This window comes from Eretmochelys imbricata, chromosome 10, assembly GCF_965152235.1.
Source record: "Eretmochelys imbricata isolate rEreImb1 chromosome 10, rEreImb1.hap1, whole genome shotgun sequence".
In the NCBI taxonomy this organism is placed as follows: domain Eukaryota; kingdom Metazoa; phylum Chordata; order Testudines; family Cheloniidae; genus Eretmochelys; species Eretmochelys imbricata.
In genome coordinates this window covers 46,658,070-46,681,344 of record NC_135581.1, presented here as the reverse complement: position 1 = coordinate 46,681,344, position 23,275 = coordinate 46,658,070, and the positions used below count along the sequence as shown (strand labels likewise).

Here is a 23,275-nt window from a genome sequence, read left to right as displayed (position 1 = left end):
CACCCCTCAGAAACCCAACCTGGGTATGGGTGGGGTAATCCCCCCCCTAGGAGGTACCCAGGTGGTGGGGGGAAGCAGCCCTTGTGGGTTCAGGCTGTGGGCAGGGCAGGCTTGTGAGTTGTCAAATCATCCCAGGGTCTCCCATCCATCTCCTGTAGATACCCTGGAAGGGGGAGACTCCAGCCCCAGATACGCAGGCCAGCATTAGAGGTAGGAGCCACCTGGCTGGGTGGGGGACACTGGATCTAACACTGGGATGGGAATTTTTCCATTTGGGGTCTATGCAGCGCATGGATGGAATCACTCCCCTCAACAAACAGCCTGGCGGAGAGAGGAGCGTACAGTCAAATAGCAGGTCTCTTGCCCAGAATCAGGACACATGGTCACCATCTGGGCCCCCTCCTCTAGGGTTCCCTGGCTCCTTCCAGCTGTGTTACCCTGCTGCCAGCTCCACCCTGATCTGGGCATCGCAGGGTCGTTCTCTGCTCGTGGACGGCAGGATCTTCCAGGGGATTATCAGGCTGGCCCTGGGGATGAATGGATGTTGGCAGGTGTTCCCAGGAAGGTTTGGGGTCTTTCTCTCTTCATGAGAAGTATCTACCCCCCACTTTGCGCCCCAAGCCCTGCCTGAAGGAGGCAGCAGTGGGACTTGGTCATCCCCTAGTGGGCCAAGTAGGAGCCACTTCTGGCTTTAGCTCCCTAGCGTCTCTAAGGTGATGGGGAGTTTGGGCTGGTTCTGGGGTGGGGGACACACAAATATTCCAGTTGGTCTCAGGGGGGATTTCGGGTCTCTTACTCACCCCATGGGGCTTCCTCGCTCACCCCTGCCTGGAGCAGGAGGGACGGGCTGAGACTGCCTCTGTTCATCAATGGAACAGGCTGGATCCTTCCCTTCTCTCCTTCTGCACCCTGGGGTGGTGGCTACTTCTATTATGGAGGGGGGTCAGGTCCCCCATTTCCCACCCCCACCTCCCATTGGCTCCCTGCAGCTGGGCTGGCTCCTCCAAGGTGCTTCTCCCCGGCTGGCTGGAGGCCACGCTAACTGGGACCCTGCTCAGCGGTAGGGAGAAGGCAGAGGCCCAAGGGAGCTCTCAGCAGCCCTGGGTTTGCTGGTTCTAGCCCAGGAGGCACCTACCCCACATTTCCAACAGCCATGAACTGGGTGAGGGCACCAGCTGTCCCAGACCCTGGAGTCCTGTGCTGGGGGTATTTTGTGGGTGTGTATGTGGGGGGAATCCTGAATAATGAGGCGGATTAGGGGAAATCCCCCAACAAACTATCTGCTGCATTGAGAGGGGATTTTCCCATTGAAAGTACCTGAACTGACTGCTGAGGTGGGACGGGGAGAGAGTCGCGAGGAAGTGGCCTCAGAGGCTGATGCTGTCCTACATGTGTGTGAGGCAGGGGGGTGCACATGGGGTAGGCCTGGGGGAGGGGGTAACAGGGCTCATGAACTGTGGGAGGGAGGCTGAGTGCCCTCTCCACAAAGAGGGATCTTGGCTGCACATGGGGACTGCAGTGCCCCACCCCCATGGAGCCCCAGGGTGTTGGAGGGTGGGGTTCATTCAGTCCTCAAATTATATCAGTGGCTCAGCCTATTTCTCCACACCCCACCCCGCTTTCTCCTGGGTGACCCTTCTCTCATCTGTCCTGCAGAGCCTCCTGGCTCTCGGGCCAGCAACAGGTAGGAGCTGTCACTTGCTGCTTTTCTATCAGGCTGGGTGGTCTGGGCCAGGGGAGGAAATTGGGGAGGTTCCATGGGGCACACTGGACAAGTGTCCTGGTTGGGTGAGGGATGCCCTGGCTTTGGCACTGGGATGGGAATGGATTCCACATGCTGCCAGTTCATAAAAACAGTGGGCCTGGTTCTGATCCCACTTACCTGGGTGTTACCCCCTTGTGGCCCCATTGGGCCTGGTTCTGATCGCACTGGGTTTGTGTGTTCCTGCAGAAAGGCCTGTATGTGGGGACAGGGGAGGGGCTTCCCCACAATCATTCGGACCCTGAGGCTGCACACTGGAGATGGGAGCCGCTTCAAGCTCATTCTGTGTGGTGGAGGGGAGCCCGGTGGTTTATTTTGGGGCTTCATGTGGAGGGTGGAGTTGGAATGGGGTGTGACACCCCAGGGGGCAGAGGGGCTGGGGGCGGGGTCGCAGGAGGGCTGGCAGTGGGTTAGCTCTCACTCCGTGGGGAGGTGGGTAACCCTGCCTGGGGGTGATTTGGGTCTGGGATGAGGGGGTGAGTGTGGGGTCTGCCCCCTTCTAGCCATGTGGCTTGGCCCATCCCTGGTGTTATCCCCAGCCGAAGGTGCCTGCCTTGCCCACCAGAAGGAGCAGAGGGATCTGGTGATTTGGTGCCTCAGGGGCCCAGGTAGGAGCTGCTTCTGGCTTTAGCCCTTGATTGAGATGTTTGGGGTGGAGCTTCGGGAGCTGGGCACGGCGGAGTGGGGAGGGGTGAGAATGGGGCAGTCTCTGTAGCAGGGACCGGGAATGAGGTGGGCGGGGGCTGGGAACTGGGTGACCCCATCAGCAGGGAGTGGGGGCCCCATAATGTGTGTCTCAGTGGGACTGGGGGGTCCTGGCTAGGAGGTTCCAGGGCTGAGCTCTGGGTTTTCCCTCCTGGTGTCTTGCCCAGGCCCCAAGAGCACACGCCATGGTGAGCCCTCAGCAGAACTGGTGCGGGGGCCCATCCCCCAGGCGTCAGGGCTGGGTCTGTGCTCCTGAGCTAGAGGCCATGTCACTCCAGGGGACAAGTGGGGGGTTACCCATACTGCCACATACTGGAAGCCTCCCCACTGGGCCCTGCTGCTGAGGGACCATCTCAGGGCTTGGGCTATGTTGGGCTCCCCAAGGGGCAGGACAAGACACTTGGGGGGAGGAGACAGGGTCCTGGGGGGCTGGTGCTGGATGGCAAAGCAGTGAGCTGAGCTAATGCAGCCTCCCCAGCTGGGCTCTGCCTGCTGCCCTTGTCCCTCCTGGCTCAGTCTGAGACCCCCCTGGCAGTGGGACCCGGGGCCTGTTTGCAACTCCCTGAGGCAGGACAGGGCTGGGCTGGGCTGGTGCTTTTGTGAGCTAAAGTTCAACTGATGGAATTGTTTTACTATAAATCTGAAATACTAAATTGTTCTTTGGATTTGTTTTGTTAGAATGTTGTGGAAGCTAGATTAGTAACAGTAGGATTATTTTATTTAGCCTTATTTTTCTAGAGTAGAGGCCTGCTTTTAATATTGTTTTGCTACTCTTTGTGAACGTGCTGTGCCTTGTGGGAATGAGATTGGTGTGGTATGTAAGCAAATAAGAGAAAAGATGCCAGCAATAGATGGGCCTAATTGCCAGATGGGCCTAATTGCAAAAGAGGGAGTAAAGAGAAGAAGTCGCCAGTATCAGCTTGTCCTGATGGCCGAAGAAATGCAGATTAACAGCCCGAAAGTACAAAGGCATCTGCCCTAAATCAAGAACAAAGCACAAGATAAGGAGATGGAGAATGAACTGAAGAAGACCAGTTTTGATGATAAATGATTACAGCATGACACCACAGGATCCATAGACTAACATAAGAATCAACTCCTATAAAAGAGGGGTGAGAGCCAGGAGGCTTTGGGCTGGTTCTGCAAAAACAACGGAGCATGGGTATGTGTGTCCGACAGAGGCCCAGCTCCCACTCGTGTTCTCTCTAGCTGGCCTCTAGACTGACTCGAGCAACGATAAGGCTGGTAACTAGAACACCAGCTGCAGAACCTTCTGCGGGGTGTGTGTGTGTGTAAGAATGTGAGCATATGCTGATTTTAATATCTATTGACATTTTAAATAAAAGCGGCGTATTGCTTTGTCCCCTAAAAAAGATTCCATAAGTTTCTGTAAGCATAACACTTTCTAAGAGCCCCAGGGCAGGCTGAGCAGGAGCTGGTCCTAGTCCCACTGCTGCACAATGGGATGGGAGCAGGAAATCCATGCCCAAGGGTGCTGAGGGGTTGGGGTGGCTGGCCTGCCACACTGAACCCCACTAGAAAAGCAGGATGGGGGATGGGACCAGTCCCTGGGGATCACTGGGGAGACTGGCTGCCTCCCAAGAGCCAGCTGTGACCCTGTGATGCCCAGATCAGGGGTAGGGCAGGCAGTCTGGTAGCAAGCCAAAGAGCCAGGATGGGAAGGGGCCATTTAAGGTGTCTCCCCCCTGAAAATGTCAGGAGAGGAGGAATAAAGCAAGGGACCTCTCTTCCTCACTGCAGAGGGGAGCGAAGAAGGGGGACCAACCCATGTCTGCATCTCCCAGCTCCTCTGGGCTGAGTGGGGCTGTGTATCAGGGGACCATGAGGCGAGCAATGGGTTTGGCTGAAAACCACTTGGGGTGGAGAGAGCGGGCAGAGGCAAGTGGTGCTCTGGGTGATGGGTTTCCAGCCTGGGGCAGGGGCACAGGATCAGCCATCGCCAGCTGGATCAAGGGCCCTTTGGGCTGGGATCCTGCCCCTAGACGAGCCCCCTATGCTGGAGTGAGGGGAGCTCATGATGCAGCTGGAGATCCCTGTGGGAGTCAACTGATGCCTGATCCGCTTGGCCACCGTGCAACTACAGAGGGGCCCGTTACTGCAGGGAGAGGTTCTCCTGCCCCTTTAAACCCAGTGTATCAGTGTCTGAGCCCCTGAAGCCACAGCGATGGGGGATACAGTGGCCCCAGAGTGTCTGAGTCAGGATCTGCCTTTTTCCCTCCCTAGCCCTGCCAGAGATTGGACTGCAGGTGGGAGCCAGCATCAGGCACAGAGTCAGCTCCCTGCAGGATTAGTACAGGGGGCAGAGTGGCTGCCTGGGTTTAGTGCTATACGTTGTTGGTTGTTGACAGTGTGACAGTGCGCTCCATATGCTTTATGAAAATATGCTTATGAATGTGAATATGATGTACTTTTTTATTGGAACATCTCTGAGGGTGAGCTATTACCTGTAATCAGTTTCTTAATGTATTAGGCTTAGACTTGCGTGTTTTTGCTTTATTTTGCTTGGTGACTTATTTTGTTCTGTCTGTTATTACTTGAAACCACTTAAATCGGGGTTCTCAAACTGGGGGTCAGGACCCCTTAGGGGTTCATGAGGTTATTACATGGGGGGTCGCAAGCTGTCAGTCTCCACCCCAAACCCTGCTTTTCTGCCAGCATTTGTAATGGTGGTAAATATATAAAAATGTGTTTTTAATTTATAAGGGGGATCTCACTCAGAGGCTTGCTATGTGAAAGGGGTCACCAGTACAAAAGTTTGAGAACCACTGACTTAAATCCTACTTAATAAAATCACTTCTGTTTATTAATAAACCCAGAGTAAGTGATTAATACCTGTGGGAGCAAACAGCTCTGAATATCTCTCTAACAGTGTTATAGAGGGCGGACAATTTATGAGTTTATCCTGTATAAGCTTTATACAGAGTAAAATGGATTTATTTGGGGTTTGGATCCTACTGGGTGTCTGGGTGCTGAAGAGGTAACCTGCTGAGCTGTTTTTGGTTAAAGTCTGCAGCTTTGGGGGCGTGGCTCAGACCCCGAGTCTGTGTTGCAGCAGGTTAGCGTATCTGTCTCAACAAAGCAGGGTTCTGGAGTTCCAAGCTGGCATGGAATACCGGCTCAGGGGTAATTTCAGCGCATCAGATGACAGTCCCAAGTGGGGCTCTGTGATTGAACCCATCACAGTGGCGTAGTTGAACAGGATATATTCACAGCTGATTGTTTGGAGATACTGGTAGTGATTTTAAGTGCGTTTTAAGTGTAGTGCCTGGAGAACAGACAAAGGAGTTATGGGTTTGTTATTTTCTGTTTGCTTATTTCGGGTAAGGGAAATAGAGGCCAAAACTTAGCAAAATGAGTAAGAGTGAAGCTCTGAAGAAGCTAGAACTGCACAGGTTGCAGCTTGCTGAGAAGGAAAATGAACATAAAAGATAGATGCAATTAAGACAAATGGAAATTGATGTGCAAATTGCTAGGGAGAAAGCTGCTCACGAAAGAGCCATGGAGTTAAAAGACAAAGAACTTGAGGCCTAGAAACAGGCTCAAATGGAAGCACAAAAAGCTGCCCTGGAAAAAGAAAAGGCTGCCCACCAGCAAACCGTGGACTTAAAAGGCAAAGAAATTGGGGCCCAGAGACGAGCACAAATTGAGACCCAGAAGCATGAACTAACTGTTGCAGCGGTGGCACACCATTTTGCACCATTTCTACTTGGGAATGATTTTTTTGATGTGGCAGAATCTGTCCCAGGGTTCGTTAGCAGCAGGAAGGAATCTTGTGCTGAAAGCCCCAGAGGGAGGATGAAGTTACATGTGCTGCTGGGGAAATAGGAGAGTCTCTCTTTAATTCCTCTCTAGCAGTGGAAAATAGGCCAACAGGGGCAGGGATGGTCGAGGCCAGTTCCAGTAGCCCCAGGGCTCAAGGCAGGTCCCTGTGGGAAGGGGTGTGACCAAAGACAAACAGGGATTTTATATGTACTACCTCCCGCATGGACAGTGTCCAAGTCTCTGGCATTAAGTTCAGGAGGAGGGTGTGACATTGCACTCTATGCTTTATGAAAATATGCTTATGAATGTGAATATGATGTAACTGGAATACGCTTTATGCAAAAGGTCTCTTGTAAGGTATCATTACAAAGCTGATAATCTACTGAGTGTGTTCATCCTGTTTGTTTGCATGTATTATTTCTATGTCTGGAGTTAAGAGAATAAGATATAAACTTGTATCACTGATGTAAACATATTAAGTGGAAGTCATTAAGGGTGCTTCAGAATCAATGAACTGTAAATGGCTCTGTTAACTTGCAAACTTTCCTGTGTACCTGTGGGCCAGCCCAGGAAGAATGGCGGCTGGGGTCTCACAGGACATATGATCATGTCACATGATCCTGGAATCCATCTTAAATCTGGTACTTTTCTATTTAGCAGAAGGGGTGGGGACCCAGAGAGACAAAAGATTCCTGCCTTGTGCCAAAGCCATAAAAGGGGGTGGAACAGAACAAAGGGGGCTGCCAGTCATGAGAAATTCCTTGTTTACCACCTGAGATGTCTGCTTGAACTAACAAGGACTGTACCAGGGGAAAGGATTGGGCCCAGACTAGGAAGGACTTTAGTCTGTGAAAGAAGCTTATTGGAACATCTCTGAGGGTGAGATATTACCTGTAATCAGTTTCTTAATGTATTAGGCTTAGACTTGCGTGTTTTTGCTTTATTTTGCTTGGTGACTTACTCTGTTCTGTCTGTTATTACTTCAAACCACTTAAATCCTTTTTTATACTTAATAAAATCACTTCTGTTTATTAATAAACTCAGAGTAAGTGATTAATACCTGGGGGAGAAACAGCTGTGAATATCTCTTTATCAGTGTTATAGAGGGTGGACAATTTATGAGTTTATCCTGTATAAGCTTTATACAGAGTAAAATGGATTTATTTGGGGTATGGATCCTATTGGGAACTGCGTATCTGGGTGCTGGAGAGGTGACCTGCTGAGCTGTTTTTTAGTTAAAGTCTGCAGCTTTGGGGGTGTGGCCCAGACCCCAACTCTGTGTTGCAGCAGGTTAGCGTGTCTGGCTCAACAAGGTAGAGTTCTGGAGTCCCAAGCTGGCAGGGAAGACTACTTATTATTATTAACTTTTTATTGTTTTTGCCAGTTAACTTATTTTGACTGGCAAAAACAATTTTGACTATTATTAGCAATTTATTTGTTATAATAAGCTATGAAGTCTATCGTTAGCACTTACTATTTATTAATGATCTAACAGGGCAGGAATGGGGAGGGCTTGAATTAGGGTAGTGATGGTTTTAATGCTCTGTTTGCTGCCTGGCCTCATTGCAGAGTCCATGGGTGTCTCGACCAGCGTGGAAGAACAGCCCCCTAGGGGCCGAAGCTAAGGAGTACTGTACCTGTCTCTCTGCGTCTCTGCCAGTATGAGAGGGGAGCAAGCGTGCAGGGCTGGCTGCACAGAGAGTGTCCAGCAATGACACAGTGACCTGTGGTGTGGGATTGCTGATGGGCCTCAGGTATGTGCTAATTCACTGTGGGTTTGGGTGTGTGCGTGCAGAGCCTTTCATTATTATCATCAGCACTTTAATGGTCCCTGCCGAGGAAATGGGTGTGTTATCAGTTGTGCCAAGTGTCGTGCCCTTGACAACTCTGTTGTGCCTGTCCACATGGCTGAGAGCATGACAACACTTCCAGGAGCAATGTGTGGGGTCGTGTGGGGAGAGCTACCAGCCAGCAGCACGTGACTTCTAATTCCAGCTTTTCCACTCACTGGTGTGAATATTTCTGGGCTCTCCACCACTTTTTTTTATTAACCACAAAGCAATCCTGCAACTTTGGGCACAGAGAGCTGTCATTCGCCCATCTGACAGCTGATCTAACAGAGAGACTGCTCACGGTCACTTCCGGCAGAAGAACTGAATCTCTAAATTGGCAGACCAGACGCATGGCTTAGCTGCTTTGCCACTCAGCCTTGCTGAATGAATATGCCAAATTATGTACTTGATATGCTGTCAGTAACTCCTAAACCAGGGGCGGGCAAACTTTTTGGACTGAGGGCCACATCGGGTTTCTGTGCCTCCCCAAACAGCCAGGCTTGGCCCGGCCCCCACCCCGTATCCAATCCCCCCTGCTTCTCACCCACTGGCAGCCCCCCCGGGACTCCTGCCTCATCCAACCCCCCGGTCCCCTCACCGCCCCTGAACCCCCCACCCCATCCAACCCTTCCTCTCATTCCTGACTGCCTCCCTGGGACCCCTGCCCCATCCAACCACCCCTTTTCCCTGTCCCCTGACCGCCCGCAGGACCCCTGTCCCCATTCAACCCCCGTTCCCCGCCTTCTGACTACCCCGACCCCTGTCCACACCCCCGCTCCCTGACCATCACCCCGAACTCCCCTGCCATCTATCCAACCCCCCCTGCTCCCTTCCCCCTTACCGCGCAGCCTGGAGCACCGGTGGCTGGCGGTGCTATAGCCGTACCACCCAGAGCACCAGGACAGGCAGCCGATGGAACCAGCCACGCCACCCGCACAGCACAGAGCACCGGGTCAGGCCGCGGCTCTGCCGCTGCGCTGCCGCCCCGAGCATTGCGCCATCGGCACAGTGAGCTGAGGTTGTGGGGGAGGGGCAACAGTGGGGGAGGGGCCGGGGCGAGCCTCCCAGGCCAGGAGCTCAGGGACCAGGCAGGAGGGTCCCACGGGCCGGATATGGCCTGCGGGCCATAGTTTGCAACCTCTGCCCTCGACCGTACTTTCCTCCCAGAACCAGCAATAAAACCCACATATCCTGATTCTCAATATGCCACTGCTGTCTCACCAAGAGTTGTGTGACCCACTGGCAAAGAGTGTGTTGTGGGCCCAGTTACAGACTCAGCCACGCTAAGACAAACAGTTCTAATACTAGTTCCTCTTCAGACCACTGTCATTTGAGTTCCTCCAGTGTATCTAAAGATCATGGGTTCATATCCTGTTGATGACCCGGGGGAGGGGGGGAAATACATTAAAGACTATCCTAGGAAAGTAGGAATCACCAGGCCATGCTGGAGGACACCCCTGCTCCATTCTAATCCAGCATTCTGTCTCTGAATGGCTAAGAATCCTCCAGTTGGCTGGTGTGAATAATCTACCCCCCCTCCGCCACAGGTGTCATCCTGGTTTCTTAGGCCCAGATCCTCAAAGATATTTAGGATCCCAACTCCCCTGGATTTCAATGAGAGTTAGACCTCTCATTATCTGAGAAGAACTTGGACTTTATGCATATGGACAATGGGGCTAAATTTAGCACAGATGGGTAACCTTAGTTCTGGTGTTCCTGCACGTACTGAATCTACCCAAGTTTCTAAAAGCGGAAGTTCATGACTATATGCAAAATAGACCACTAAGTAATTTGCATAAAACATCACTTGTCAAGCTGTGTGGAACTTGGTAGATATGGGCTTGTCAATACAGGGAACGTGATCAGCATAGGTAGTATGGAATAGCTTCCCATGTGAACACTCAAGCACTTTGATTCCAGAATAATTACTCCACTTTGGAACAGTATGAATTATTCCAGAATAAAGTCACTTTTATTCTGGATTAGTTATTGTGAAATAGCTTATTCCACAAAAGCTATTCCGGTCAATTTCCCCGTGTAGATGAGCCCTATGGAGTGTTCGTCAGATCTCAGTAGCAGAACCCCCAGACACTAGTCAGGTTCGTGTCCCAGTGATGTGTTGGGTGCTGCTCAAACACATAATAGGATAGTGCCTGATGCAGTGAAGAAGAGGCAGCAGGGAGCTGGCCGTGTCTGTCTTACACCTGGGACCACTGGGGAGGCTGAGCCTGAGAGTAGGTCTACGCTTATGGGGGTGTGTACAGTAGAGACACTGGATGTCCAGCTAGCGGTGGTATGAATAGCAGTGTAGATGGTGAGGCATGGTTTACGTGAGTAGAGTGCCCTACATGCCTGAACCCTAGGGTATATACTCTACCTGGCTCTCTTCACGCTGTTGTATTAATTTAGATGGAATATAGGGGCTAAAGGTGTTCACACAACCCAGTCACTGAGCAACATGAAACAAGGTCTGTGGTTTGGTATTCAGAGACCATGCCTGCTTAGTGCCATGGCAAGCACACCCTTAAACATCTTTTAACCTCTTACTAAAGGTACAGTAAAGATGGGGAAACTGTTACAGCCTTTGCAATGTAAAGTATTAAATGAGGCTTTCATTTCAACATCATCCCTTGCATCCTTTCCCGTTGGCTGGAGAGGGGTTTAAAAGGAGAAAACGCTTGTGTGACAGTCTCTTAGATGGTATCAAAGATGGTAATAATTTCTGGGGAAAAGACAAGAAGTTAGGTGAGATGAACTGGTGCTGTTGTTAAGGTCCGATCCCATTTCATCCCAGCTGGTGGTTGGGATTCAGGTGGAAATGGTAGGGGTAGTAATGTCATCTGGCTTCTTCTCTCTGGCCCGTTCTGGTCAGGACATCTCTCAGGATCAGGATGATGAAGGCCTGGGGTCAGGAGCAGCAGAAGGTCCCTAAAAGTGTGTGTGTGGGGGCACACTGCCGCTTCCCCTTGAGGTCTTGCCCCCCCTCACTCCTCTCTGCCCCCTTCGCCCCCTGTTGCTTGCCCTTATGGCTGGTAAAAAAAGTGGGGCATGTGGCCCTCTGGCCTCCCCATTCCAGTGCCCCTGCCTGGGGCCCCCGGAGATGGTGAGGGTAGCAGCCATGATGGTGGAGCTCGCTCCAGTAGCCTCCTTCTGTTCTTCCCCTCTCTTCGTCTTGTTCTTTTGTAGGCGCCCCACACAATCTTCCTTTTAAGGGTCCTAAAAAGAGAGCAATTGGTGGAAGAGCCCAGCCTCTCATTGTTTTGTCTACCAATTAGGCCTAATATCTGACACGCCAATTTTAGTTAATTCTAGCTCCACATCATCTGTTTTTAATAAGCATAACTTGAACAGTCCTTGGATTATATCAACATGGCCTCTTTGGCTTAGACTAATCCAGTTTCTCTGTCTGGTTTTCTTGCGTCTGTTTCCATCCACATTTGTTAGGGTATGGCTGCACTAGGTTAGGTTAGGTCGAATTTATAGAAGTCGGTTTTGTAGAAAACGTTTTTATACAGTCGATTGTGTGTGTCCCCACACAAATGCTCTAAGTGCATGTAGTCGGCGGAGTGTGTTTACAGTACTGAGGCAACCGTCGACTTCCGGAGCGTTGCACTGTGGGTAGCTATCCCACAGTTCCCGCAGTCTCCGCTGCCCATTTGAATTCTGGGTAGAAATCCCAGTGCCTGATGGGGCTAAGACATTGTTGCGGGTTGTTCTGGGTACATATTGTCAGGCCCCCATTCCCTCCGTGAAAGCAAGGGCAGACAATCGTTTTGCGCCTTTTTTCTTGAGTTACCAGTGCAGACGCCATAGCACGGCAAGCATGGAGCCCGCTCAGCTAACCGTCACCGTATGTCTCCTGGGTGCTGGCAGACGTGGTACTGCATTTCTACACAGCAGCAGTTAATTGCCTTTTGGCAGCAGACAGTGCAGTATGACTGGTAGCCGTCGTCAACGTAAACCGTCCTGGGTGCTCTTTTAATCGGGCACCTGGGCAAACATGGGAGTGACTCAGCCAGGTCATTTCCCTTGTTTCATCTCATGGCGATTGAGTCGTACCGGCAGTGCACTGTCTTTTAATCTGCAGCTAGCAGAAGACGATGGCCAGTAGTCATACTGCACCGTCTTCTGCCGAGCACCCAGGAGATGACGATGGCTAGCGGTCGTACTGCACAGTCTGCTGCCAGCAAGCTGTATAAAGATAGATGAAGTGGCTCAAAACAAGAAATAGACCAGATTTGTTTTGTATTCATTTTCTCCTCCCTCCCTCCCTCTGTGAAATCAATGGCCTGCTAAACCCAGTTTTGAGTTCTAACCTTGAGGTTTTGAGTTCTATCCTTGAGGGGGCCATTCAGTTTCTCGCAAAGCCACCCCCTTTGTTGATTTTAATTCCCTGTAAGCCAACCCTGTAAGCCATGTCATCAGTCGCCCCTCCCTCAGGGCAATGGCAGACAATTGTTCTGCACCTTTTTTCTATGCAGACGCCATATCAATGCAAGCATGGAGCCCTCTCAGATCACTTTGGCAATTAGGAGCACATTAAACACCACACGCATTATCCAGCAGTATATGCAGCACCAGAACCTGGCAAGGCGATACCGGGCGAGTAGGCGACAACAGCGCGGTGACGAGAGTGATGAGGACATGGATACAGACTTCTCTCAAAGCATGGGCCCTAGCAACGTGGGCATCATGGTGCTAATTGGGCAGGCTCATGCGGTGGAACGCCAGTTCTGGGCCCGGGAAACAAGCACCAACTGGTGGGACCGCATACTGTTGCAGGTCTGGGACGATTCCCAGTGGCTGCGAAACTTTCGCATGCGTAAGGGCACTTTCATGGTCACCTCTGCTGATGAGCTCTGCATGGTCACCTGCAGCTTGCCACGCTGGCCAAACAGGAAATTGAAATTCAAAAGTTCGTGGGCCTTTTCTTGTCTACCTGGCCAGTGCATCTGAGTTGAGAGTGCTGTCCAGAGCGGTCACAATGGAGCACTCTGGGATAGCTCCCGGAGGCCAATACTGTCTAATTGCGTCCACAGTATCCCATGTCGGGGGTGGAATAAGGAAATCGATTTTAAGAGCCCTTTAAGTCGAAAAAAAGGGCTTCGTCGTGTGGACAGGTGCAGGGTTAAATCGATTTAACGCTGCTAAATTCAACCTCAACTCCTAGTGTAGACCAGGGCTTAGTGTGGATTATGGTGACGTTTTATGAATTTACACTCACTTTTTACAGTTAAACTCACAATTAGGGTAAATCTGTACACCCAATTGTCACAGCAATGCCCAAGCCGTGCCTCTGATGTCTACACTGCTGTTTTTAGAAGTGTAGTGTCCCCCTGCCTTCCCCCTGTCAGAGCCTTTCCCCGACATAGTGAAAGACTCCATCAGGGAAAGGCTCTGGTAGTGGGGAATTGCCAGAGCCTTTCCCTTCTGCTTCCCCCATGCCGGAGCCTTTCACTGCCACATGTAGCTACATGCCACTGTGGGTGTGGAAAAAGCCTGCCTTTCACTGGGGCGTAGAGCTACGTGTACCTTACGTCAGTGGTTCTCAAAGCCGGTCCGCCGCTTGTTCAGGGAAAGCCCCTGGCAGGCTGGGCTGGTTTGTTTATCTGCTGCATCCGCAGGTTCAGCCAATTGCGGCTCCCACTGGCCACGGTTCGCTGCTCCAGGCCAATGGGGGCTGCGGGAAGCGGCGCGGGCCAAGAGACACTCCAGGCCAGTGGGAGCCACAATCGGCCGAACCTGCGGACTTGGCAGGTAAACAAATCAGTCTGGCCCGCCAGGGGCTTTCCCTGCACAAGCGGTGGACCAGCTTTGAGAGCCACTGCCTTACATGCTGCTGTAAGTGTAGGCCAGGTCTGAGTCTGTCCAGTGGGTTCTGAGAAGTGGCCAGTAGCATTGGGCTAATAGTGGCCAATTTTGTATGCTGCTTGATGATTTACAGCTGGAAAAGCCTCAAACACAGTGTATTCGTGCAAGCCCCCTTGCCCAGGTGTGTGAATAAGGCAGTGAGAGCTGCAGGGCCTGGGGAGAGAGGCTGTAGAATCAGGAGCCCTGACTATCAGGTTGGTCTCTGACTCACTTTCCTTTGAAAGCACTCAGTGGCCTCATGGTTGATCCTGATGCTGAATTGTGGCCTCAGGTTTGTCCCGGGAGTGAAGCAATTCTGGGCCACAGGGATTTCTTTAGAAAAGGGTTTGGCTGAATGAGGCCAAGGAGGCTCACTCAGGAGTGAAGGGAGTTTTTCATGGGGTAGTCTAAAGATTGGAGTGTGATCCTACAGCAAGGTCAGTAATATGGCATAGCTGCCCAAATGCTCTAGGCCCAATAAATGGGACCACCTAGGTGTTGGACTCTGCCCCTTCCCCTGAGCTGGGGAAACCTCTTTCATGGTTTGTCAGATGCATGTAGTGGAAATTTCCAGAGGCAGGTATAAATATGCAAGCAAGAATCAGGCTAGGGATAACGAGGTTATTTAATAATGGGCTTTTCAGTCTAGCACAGAAAGGTCTAATAAAATCCAGCCGGAAGTTGAAGCTAGACAAATTGAGACTGGAAATAAGGCGTAATTTTTTAACAGTGAGAGTCATTAACCATTGAAACAATTTGGTCAAGGTTGTGGTGGATTCTCTATCACTGACAATTTTTAATATCAAGATTGTTTATAAAAATACCCACTCTGCTCTAGGGATTATTTTGGGGCAGTTCTCTGGCCTGTGTTATACAGGAGGTCAGACTAGATGATCACAGTGGTCCCTTCTGTTCTTGAAATCTCTGAACATCAGTAAAGTACACTTTAAATAGACTAAGAACTGGCTAACTGATGGATCTCAATGGGAAATTATCCTCAAATAGGAGTGTTTCTAGCAGGGTTGTGCAGGGATTGATTTTAGGCCTGACACTAGCCAATATTTTTATCCATGATCTGGAAGTAAATATAAAATCACTGCTGGTAAAATGTGCAGATGACCCAAAGACGGATGGAATGGTAAGTAGTGATGAGGACAAGTCAGTCACTGGTTCGCTTGGTAAACTGGGCATATTCAAATAAGATGCATTTTAATACAGCCAAAGGCAAGGTTGTATGTCTAGGAACAAATAACGTCATACGTACTGTAAAGAGGACGGTATCCTGGAAAGCAGACATTCTGAGAAGGATTGAGGGGTCAGCATGGACGAATAGCTCAACGTGAGCCTCCAGTGCAATGCTGTGGCACAAAAGGCTAAGGTGATCCTGGGATGTATACATGAGAGTAGAGACCTCTGGTGAGACCGACACTGCGTGCTGTTCTGGTGTCCATGTTTTTAAAAGGATGTTAAAATATAGGTCAGGGTGCAGCAGAGAGCCACAGACATGATATGAGGGCTGGAGAAAATGTCTTACAAGGAGAGACTCATGGAGCTCAATCTGTTTAGCTTTTCAAAATAAAGATCAAGAGGTGACTTGATCATGATGTACAAGGTCCTTTTCAGCAGGAGAAAATACCAGGTCCTAAAGAAAAGGAGTACTTGTGGCACCTTAGAGACTAACACATTTATTTGAGCATAAGCTTTCATGAGCTACAGCTCACTTCATCGGATACATCTAGCTTATGCTCAAATAAATGTGTTAGTCCCTAAGGTGCCACAAGTACTCCTGTTCTATTTGCAGATACAGACTAAGACAGCTGCTACTCTGAAACAGGTCCTAAAGGGCTCTTTAATTTATGGAGAAAGGCAAAACAGAACCCAGGGCTTGACGTTCAAGCCAGACACATTCAAATTACTAGTAAGACATACATATTTAATAGCGGTGGTGATTATTATTGGTAGTATTTCTGGAGCACCTAGGAGACCTAGTCACGGACCATTGGAACAAACTACCAAAGAACGATCGATTCTCCATCTCTTGAGGTCTTTGGATCAAGACTGGAAGCCTTTCTGGAAGAGATGCTTTCGTCAAACACAAATGATGGGGGCAGAGGGGGTCACTGCAGGTGTAGCTGGGGGAAGTTCTCTGGCCTGTGTTATACAGGCATGCAGACAAAACGATCTAATGGCCCCTTCTGGCCTTAAACATTGATTATTCTATTAAACCTGGCTAACAATCATCTCAGCAAGGGCACTGCAAGGTTCCATCAATGGGTCACCTACCCTGTTTCCCACCACTGCCACTGAAATTCTAGGGTCTTATGCTGTGCCTACCACTGTGGTGTCTAGGCATGGTCCAGTTCATTGTCCCACAGCATAACGAATGATACTTTACTTGCCCAGCTGAGCAGCGCCGAGCACTTTATAAATATTAAGCTTCACCCAGCCCCTGTTAGGTGGATAGAAGGATGGTCTAGTGGCTAGAATGTTTAGATTAGGACTCAGGAGTCCTGGGTTCAGTTCCTAGTTCAGACCCTTTAATCTCTGTGGGCCTCCCCACCTGTGAATTGTGCTTCCCTATCTTATGGGGGTGTTGGGAGGATAAAATCCATTAACAATTACGGGGTGCTCAGATGTTACAATAGTAAGGGCCATATAAGAGACTAGAGAGAGAAGCAAGTTCTGTTGTCTGCTGCTTATCCCTTTGAAGCATCTGGCATTGGCCACTGTTGGAAGACAGGATCCTGGACTAGATGAACCGTTGGTCTGACCCAGTATGGCTGTTCTTATGTATAGTTTGGGAAACGGAGGCAGAGGGAGGTAAAGGTCCCTTGGGCCCATGACAGGGGTCAGAGTAGGAGACAGAGCGGACATCTTCACAGTCCCGTGCTGTAGTTGCTAGGCTGCAATTCCTGCTTCAGCAGACAAGACCGTTTCCACCTCTGGCATGCCCTTGGCATTAGTCAGAGGAAGATTGCCCAGCATGATGGCAGACTACACCCAAGCTGTTTGTTTGTTTGCTTGCTTCCATTTTAATTGTGTGGTGTCTAATTAGGGTCTGAATCAAGGAGGGAGGTGTGTGTTTGTGATTGTGGCTTCCTTGAGATTTACTCCAGGATATTGTCTTTTTGTGCGATGTTCTGGCTACATGTCTTTTAATGATCTAGGAGCCTCAATAGGTGTATTAATGCCTCGGAGTCTATCACAGGGGTTCTCAGGACAAAATTTTTGGTGGTCTCAGAATGTGGCCACCAACTCTTGCTGGTGGCTGCTCTCACACTTTTTCCTAAAATACTTAATTAGCTTTAGAAAAACCAAATAAATATGCACATATACACGTCCAAATCATTGTAATTTATTTATTGCCAGCTAGTAAGTCTGTTGTGAAAAGTGATATTAACAAATATACAAGTATCCCTTTTCACAGCAGACTTACTCAGTACTAGCAAGCCTGGGGATAAATTAAGCCCTGGATGGAAGGTTGGGGGGAGGCAGTGAGGGCCAGGGGAGATGGGAGTTAGGGGCTGGAGGAGGTAGAGGGGGCTGGAGCCTGAAGCCTTGTTGCCAGAGCCTGTAGGTTTGCAGCTGCAGGATGGGACCCACGGACGGAGCCTGCCATCGTGCAGCCAGAGCCTGGGGGTGGAGCCCAAAGGCCCATGTCCAGAGCCTGCTGCCCTGCCACCCCTGAGCTGAAGCCCAAAGCCTAAGCCCCACCACCCACCGTTGTCCCCTTACTAAAACTCAGTTCGTTTTTTTGGTTGGCTAGCTCCCAGTACGAAAAGAAAGGGGAAGGGTCAATGGGAAATCAGGACCCTGAGACTGACAGTCCCCAGGAACAATGGGGAGAGGTCAATGCTCCAGGTCAGTCTGACTGACAGGGTGGGCAGGCTAATCAGGGAGTCAGCAGGCCATGGGGTCCCATCCTCGGTGTAAGCTGGAATTGCCTGGGTCAGACAGAGTGGGGCCGAGCTGAGCTGGGGGGCAGAGCCGTGCCAGATCCAGAGGGGCCAGAACAGCAGCCCAGGAAGCAGAAACCTGTGCTGGAAGGAGAGCTGCAGCAACCAGCGCCAGAGGGGCCAGAGAAGCAGCCCAGGGAGCTGGAGGCAGAGCAGCAGCAGAGCTGGGGCTGGGGCTGGAGCAGGCTGGAGTAGTCCGGAGCTGGGTGCGGTGAGCAGCTGGAGAGTGCGAGGGGGACCCTGGGCAGCGGGCCCAGTGCAGGGAGATGCCTCCAGCCAAGAGGCCCTGCTGGCCAGACTTGAAGGGGGATTGTAACCCTGACAGGGCAGGGGCGATGCTGGGAAGAAGGGTCATGTCACCTAGAGCCTGAGAGCGTGTGGCCACCACCAGAGCAAGTGTCCGACTCGCAGCATCCCTGCAGCACAGCCAGGGCCTGAGAAGGAGGCTGGGTCTTGTGAGGAACAGGCTGTGAACTGCCCTGACATTCCAGCCAGGGCTAGTTGTGATGTCCCCATGCCACAGAGCGGGGTGACGGGTTTTCCTTTAACCTTTCCCATTCTTTCCTTATTTTTTTAATTGATTGCTGTTTAATAAATTGTATTTGCTTTGAACTGTATGTAATGATCAGTGGGTCAGGGAAGCATCCAGTGCAGAGAGAGTATCCCGGAGTGGGGACACTCTAGCCCCTGTCCTAAGTGACCACGACAAGGTTGGGGGTTGAGCCCCCCAGGAATCCTGGGCCTAGCCTTGTTGGGGTTACAAGGCCTCTGTCACACAGAAGCGTGGAAGGGGAGCCCTCGAGGTCAGGCAGGCCCCTGGGTAAAGGGAGTGGGAGCGAGGACTCAGATCCTTTCGCTAGCCCATTTAATCGGGGTAGTGTATAAGCCAGGAAAGTTCCCCACAATCGTGGGACCATTCCCCCGCTTACATACAGCGTTGTGTCCCAGGTGACTCCAGAGGGGGGCAGGTCCCAATCCCTGCTGCTGGCCCCAGCAACCAACACCAAGGCAGTGCATCCAGGAGCAACAGTGAGGGGGACGGGGCGCTATTTTGCCCACCCCCACCCCATCACAGCCCAGGAGCCTGTGGCTGCAAGAAAAGCCCCTGGTGGCCTCATGTGGCCACGGAGGCCGCATTTGAGAAATGCTGGTCTAGCATGTGCGTGTCTTTGTTTGCCACTCCTCATTCATCTGTCTGTCTCCTGTTGTCTATCGTACCTGTCATCGCCTGTCTATCAAACCTTTATCTGTCTGTCATTAATCCATCCATCTGCAATACATCATCTCTCTGTTGTCATCCATCTGTCTGTCCTTGGTCTGGTTTTCTGGTGTCATCTGTCCATCAATCAGTCTGAGCTAGAGTACTTTTGATCATTCATCCGGATGGCAGGCTGTGTCTGAAGGATCAATACCAGCTACATGAATAATACTAAGCCATTCAAAAAATCACTCTCCGCCCATGGAGTCAAAGAGACCATAAACAATCATTGACATGACAGTGCATGAGAGGAAGAGAAAGACCTGAAAAGAGAAAGAAGCAGCATCCGCAATTATCCACAAACCCCCTTTATTAACTTCTTGATCCACAGACAAAAGGAATGTTTCTAAGAAGATCCTAGACAAAATGTAATACAATTTGACTAGAAAAACCAGCTCGCTCCTGACCTAAGAAAAGGAACAAAACCCAGGTTGCTTTAACCAGATTGCTTACACAATCTTTTTCTCCCTGCCTAGGTTGTCTGTGAGTTTTGTTTATTTCAGGGAGGAATTTATGTTAATAACCCTGCAGAACATGTTAGTTCTGCCATCTTGGCTAAACACCAGTGTGTGTGTTTAGATTTTGCCTACCTAAAATACCTGCGGTTTCAGTTGTCTACAGTACTGTTCATGGCCTGGCCTAAACTTTTGTGCTACTAGTCAGCTGCCATATCTCACTCCAGAGGTGCCTGCGTTTCAGTGGTGGGCAAAGTGATTCCTCAACATTAGCGCTCATCTGTTATGTATATGGAGGCTGCTCTAAGTTGTGCTAGGGGCTGAACTGGTCCCAGAATTACAAGCAGTGATGGAAAGGTGGCCAACAACCACTTGCACTGCTTGCCCCCACACAGAAGTCAGGTCCTGCACCAAGCACAGATCATCCGTATCTCAAGACTGATCCTAATATAAGCTGCATGACTCAGATCCTTAAAGGTATTAAGGCACCTAACTCCTGTGTGAATCAATGGGCCTAAATGCTATGGGTGTATCCAGGCCCATCTGGTAATATAAAAATTGAGAATTAACAGCCAGATTCTGATCTCCCCTCCACTGTTGTAAATCTGGATTAAAGTCCCAGTTTAAATACAGCCCTATTTGTCCAAACAGCTAGGGCCAGCCTCTGATCTCAATTACGCTGGTGTAAATCCACAGTAACTCGTATTGATTTCAGTAGAGTCCTTGATGCTAGTGTAAATGACAGCAGAATCTGTCCCTAACTGGCTAGACAAGGAGGCTGGATGGAGGCTGGAATAACTAAGGTGGCCTTTTGACCATGCTCGCTCACCTCCTTTTGTCAGTGCTGGCTGTGTTGCTGCTATGTTCTGCTCTAGCGCCTCCTGCAGGCCAACTGCCTCTGGCCCCAGGTCTTCTGTGGCTCAGCCCTCCAGCCAAGTCACCCAATTTCAGACCCCTTCCTGGGTATCATGAACAAGTGCAAAGAAACTGCATAATTCTTCTGCCCCCTTGGGCGACTGAAGTCTTCTCTGCTTACAAACCCTACCTCTGGGCTCTCTCCCACAGGAGCCTGCTCTGCTCACTGGGAGTCTCCCTCTGTGGGAGATTCCCACTTTCTTTTCAATCTCTCCCTAGATCTTTCCCCATTTTTTCCAGGGCCCACAATGGGGACCAGTCCTGACCCTGTGGCCTTCCTTAGTCTGCCTTCCCCAGGCCCAAGCAAGGCCAGGAACTCTCTACCTTCTCTCTCTAGGGTCTTCTCTCCATCCCTGAGTTCCCTCAGTCTACTTAAAAGGCCAGGAGGCAATTAGTTAATCAGCGACCCCCCAGGTGCGGCATGTGACTAATTGGGGTTTTATCCCTTACCTTGCAGGTGTTCATAGAATCACAGAATATCAGGGTTGAAAGGAACCTCAGGAGGTCATCTCGTCTAACAAAGCAGGACCAATCCCCAATTTTTGCCCTAGATCCCTAAATGGCCCTCTCAAGGATTGAACTCACAATGATGGGTTTAGCAGGCCAATGCTCAAACCACTGAGCTATCCCACCCCCCTAAGCCCCATTCCAGGCCCCTTGATGCTGAACGTTCCCCTTGTGTCAGTATCTGTGTTGCTTGCAGGAATGGCCTTCCTTCCTTCCTTCCTGTCTCAACACACACTAGCTGACCTCCCATAAGGTGAGCATTTGCTATGGAGAGGGATTGTTGAGCTGGGCTGTTCTTGGGTATAAACTCTGTGACCCTGACCCGTGACATAAATCCCTGGGACCACAGAGGCTGTTATTTTCTCTGTGGGGGAGACATGGAAGTGACTTGTTCCACTAGGAGCCTGCACATCATTTGCCACAGGGGAGCCAGGTCATGGCTCAGGATCTCATTGCTCATTGAAACCCTGGCTTATTTTCCAGTGGTTTGGCAAAATTCGCAGATAAGGTCTCAGACTGTGGAGCTAGATCCAGCCTCCATGAGAACAGGCCTTTTGCACCTCATATTTCACAGCACCAGTTATAAAGAAGACATGCTGCATGGGTGACCAGCCATTTATATATCCCAGATACACGTCTGGCCAACTTTCACCTGATGTGGAGAACTGGAACCTTGCCAGCTGCCTGGAAGGACGGTATTGTGATCTCACTTTATAAGGGCAAGGGAACGCGCAGTGAATGTAAGAGCTACAGGCCAATCACCTTGTTGTCCGTGGCAGGGAATGTGTTTGAGCATGTTCTGCTGGTGTGTTTGGAGCCCCTGCTACATCGGAAATGTCACCCCCATCAGTTAGATTTTATGAGGAACACAACCACGTTAGATGCCATTTTGGTCCTCTGCTTGTTGTTGGAGATACACTGCAAGTTCACATGGTGTAAGTTGATCTTAAGGCTGCATTTGATTCAGTTGACTGAGTCACTTTATGGAAGGCCTTAAGGGCATACATGTCCCAATCACTCTTCTGGACTTGATTAGTGAGCTACACAGAACCACTGCCCATGGACATCTTGGGAATGGGAGGTTGACACCTTTAAAATCAGTATCTAGGATCAGGCAGGGTTGTGTCTTGGCCCCTGTGCTCTTTTGTCAGGCAGTGGATTTCATAATGCAGCATTCTGTCAGGTCAATAGGCATTCAGATCAGTGATCTCTCGCTCTCAGACCTAGTCTATGCTGATGACATTGTTCCCCTAGTACAGAGCCCAGACAGGTTTTGCGAAGCACTCCAGCAAATGGAGGAGGAGTCGGCCAAGGTCAGTCATGGTAACAGACAAAGCTGCAAAACCTAGGATCAGGTCCACCAGTGACTTCAATCTTTGAATAAGGAAACTGTCAAAGAAGTTTCCAGCTTTTGCTATTTGGGTCCTATACTCACCAGTTCCTCAAACTCTCACCCGGAGGTTCTTCACCGGATTGGCATCGCAGTGTCTGCCATCGGTTGTTTAGAAGAAATATGGAACTAGCATCATCTCAGTACAACAATCGTGTTCAGGATCTATTTGAGCTATATCCTCCCCGTACTGCTGTACGGCTGTGAAACATGGACACTATGCCGCTCAGGCCGGGCAAAGCCAGAGGCTTTCCACACAAAAAGCCGACATTGTATATTGGGCATAAAGTGGAATGACTTCATTCGTAACACAGGCATTTACAGTCGCTCTGGTCTACATAGTACTGGGGCCATTGTCCACAGATGGCGTCTTACGCTTTTCAAACATGTCGCCAGAATGCTGCAAGGCATTCCAGGTACACATGCACACCACACATCATCAGAAACATGCGTGATCATTTATATATCCCAGCTATGCTCATGCACACACACGTCATCAGAAACAAGAGTTATCTTTTATATATCCCCGATGTACCCCCCTGTAGCGGGGTGGTCACCTGCTCTGCTCCTCCTGGAAGGGCTTAAAACAGCCCTGGGAGAGGGCTGGGGCAGGGGAAAAGCTGGGCTGATTGGGAGGCAGCCTCAGCTGTGGCCATGCCCCAAACAGACCCTTTTATAGGCTTCCCTATAAAAGCCAGGGAAGCCAGGCGCAGAGAGACTCTCTCTAGTCTGTGGAGAGGGAGGGATCTGGCTGCTGGGAGGATACCAAGGTACCTGAGGTGGAGCAGGGCTGGGGGAAGGCCAGAGGAGCTGGGGAGTTCCGGCCTGGAAACCCCCCAGGCTGCAGGCCTAGTGGAAGGCC

The 23,275-nt window shown here is 50.5% G+C and overlaps 1 protein-coding gene across 2 annotated transcripts in view; it reads left to right on the top strand.

Annotated features, from left to right (window-relative positions):
• Nucleotides 1–7,819: 7,819 nt before the first annotated feature.
• The window catches only part of SEMA7A (semaphorin 7A (JohnMiltonHagen blood group)), a 73,979-nt gene continuing 58,523 nt past the window's right edge, over nucleotides 7,820–23,275 (top strand). For both annotated transcript variants that reach the window (XM_077827815.1, XM_077827814.1), the window contains exon 1: nucleotides 7,820–8,004. The gene's annotated coding sequence lies outside the window, so the exon portion shown is untranslated. The remainder of the gene's footprint in view (nucleotides 8,005–23,275) is intronic.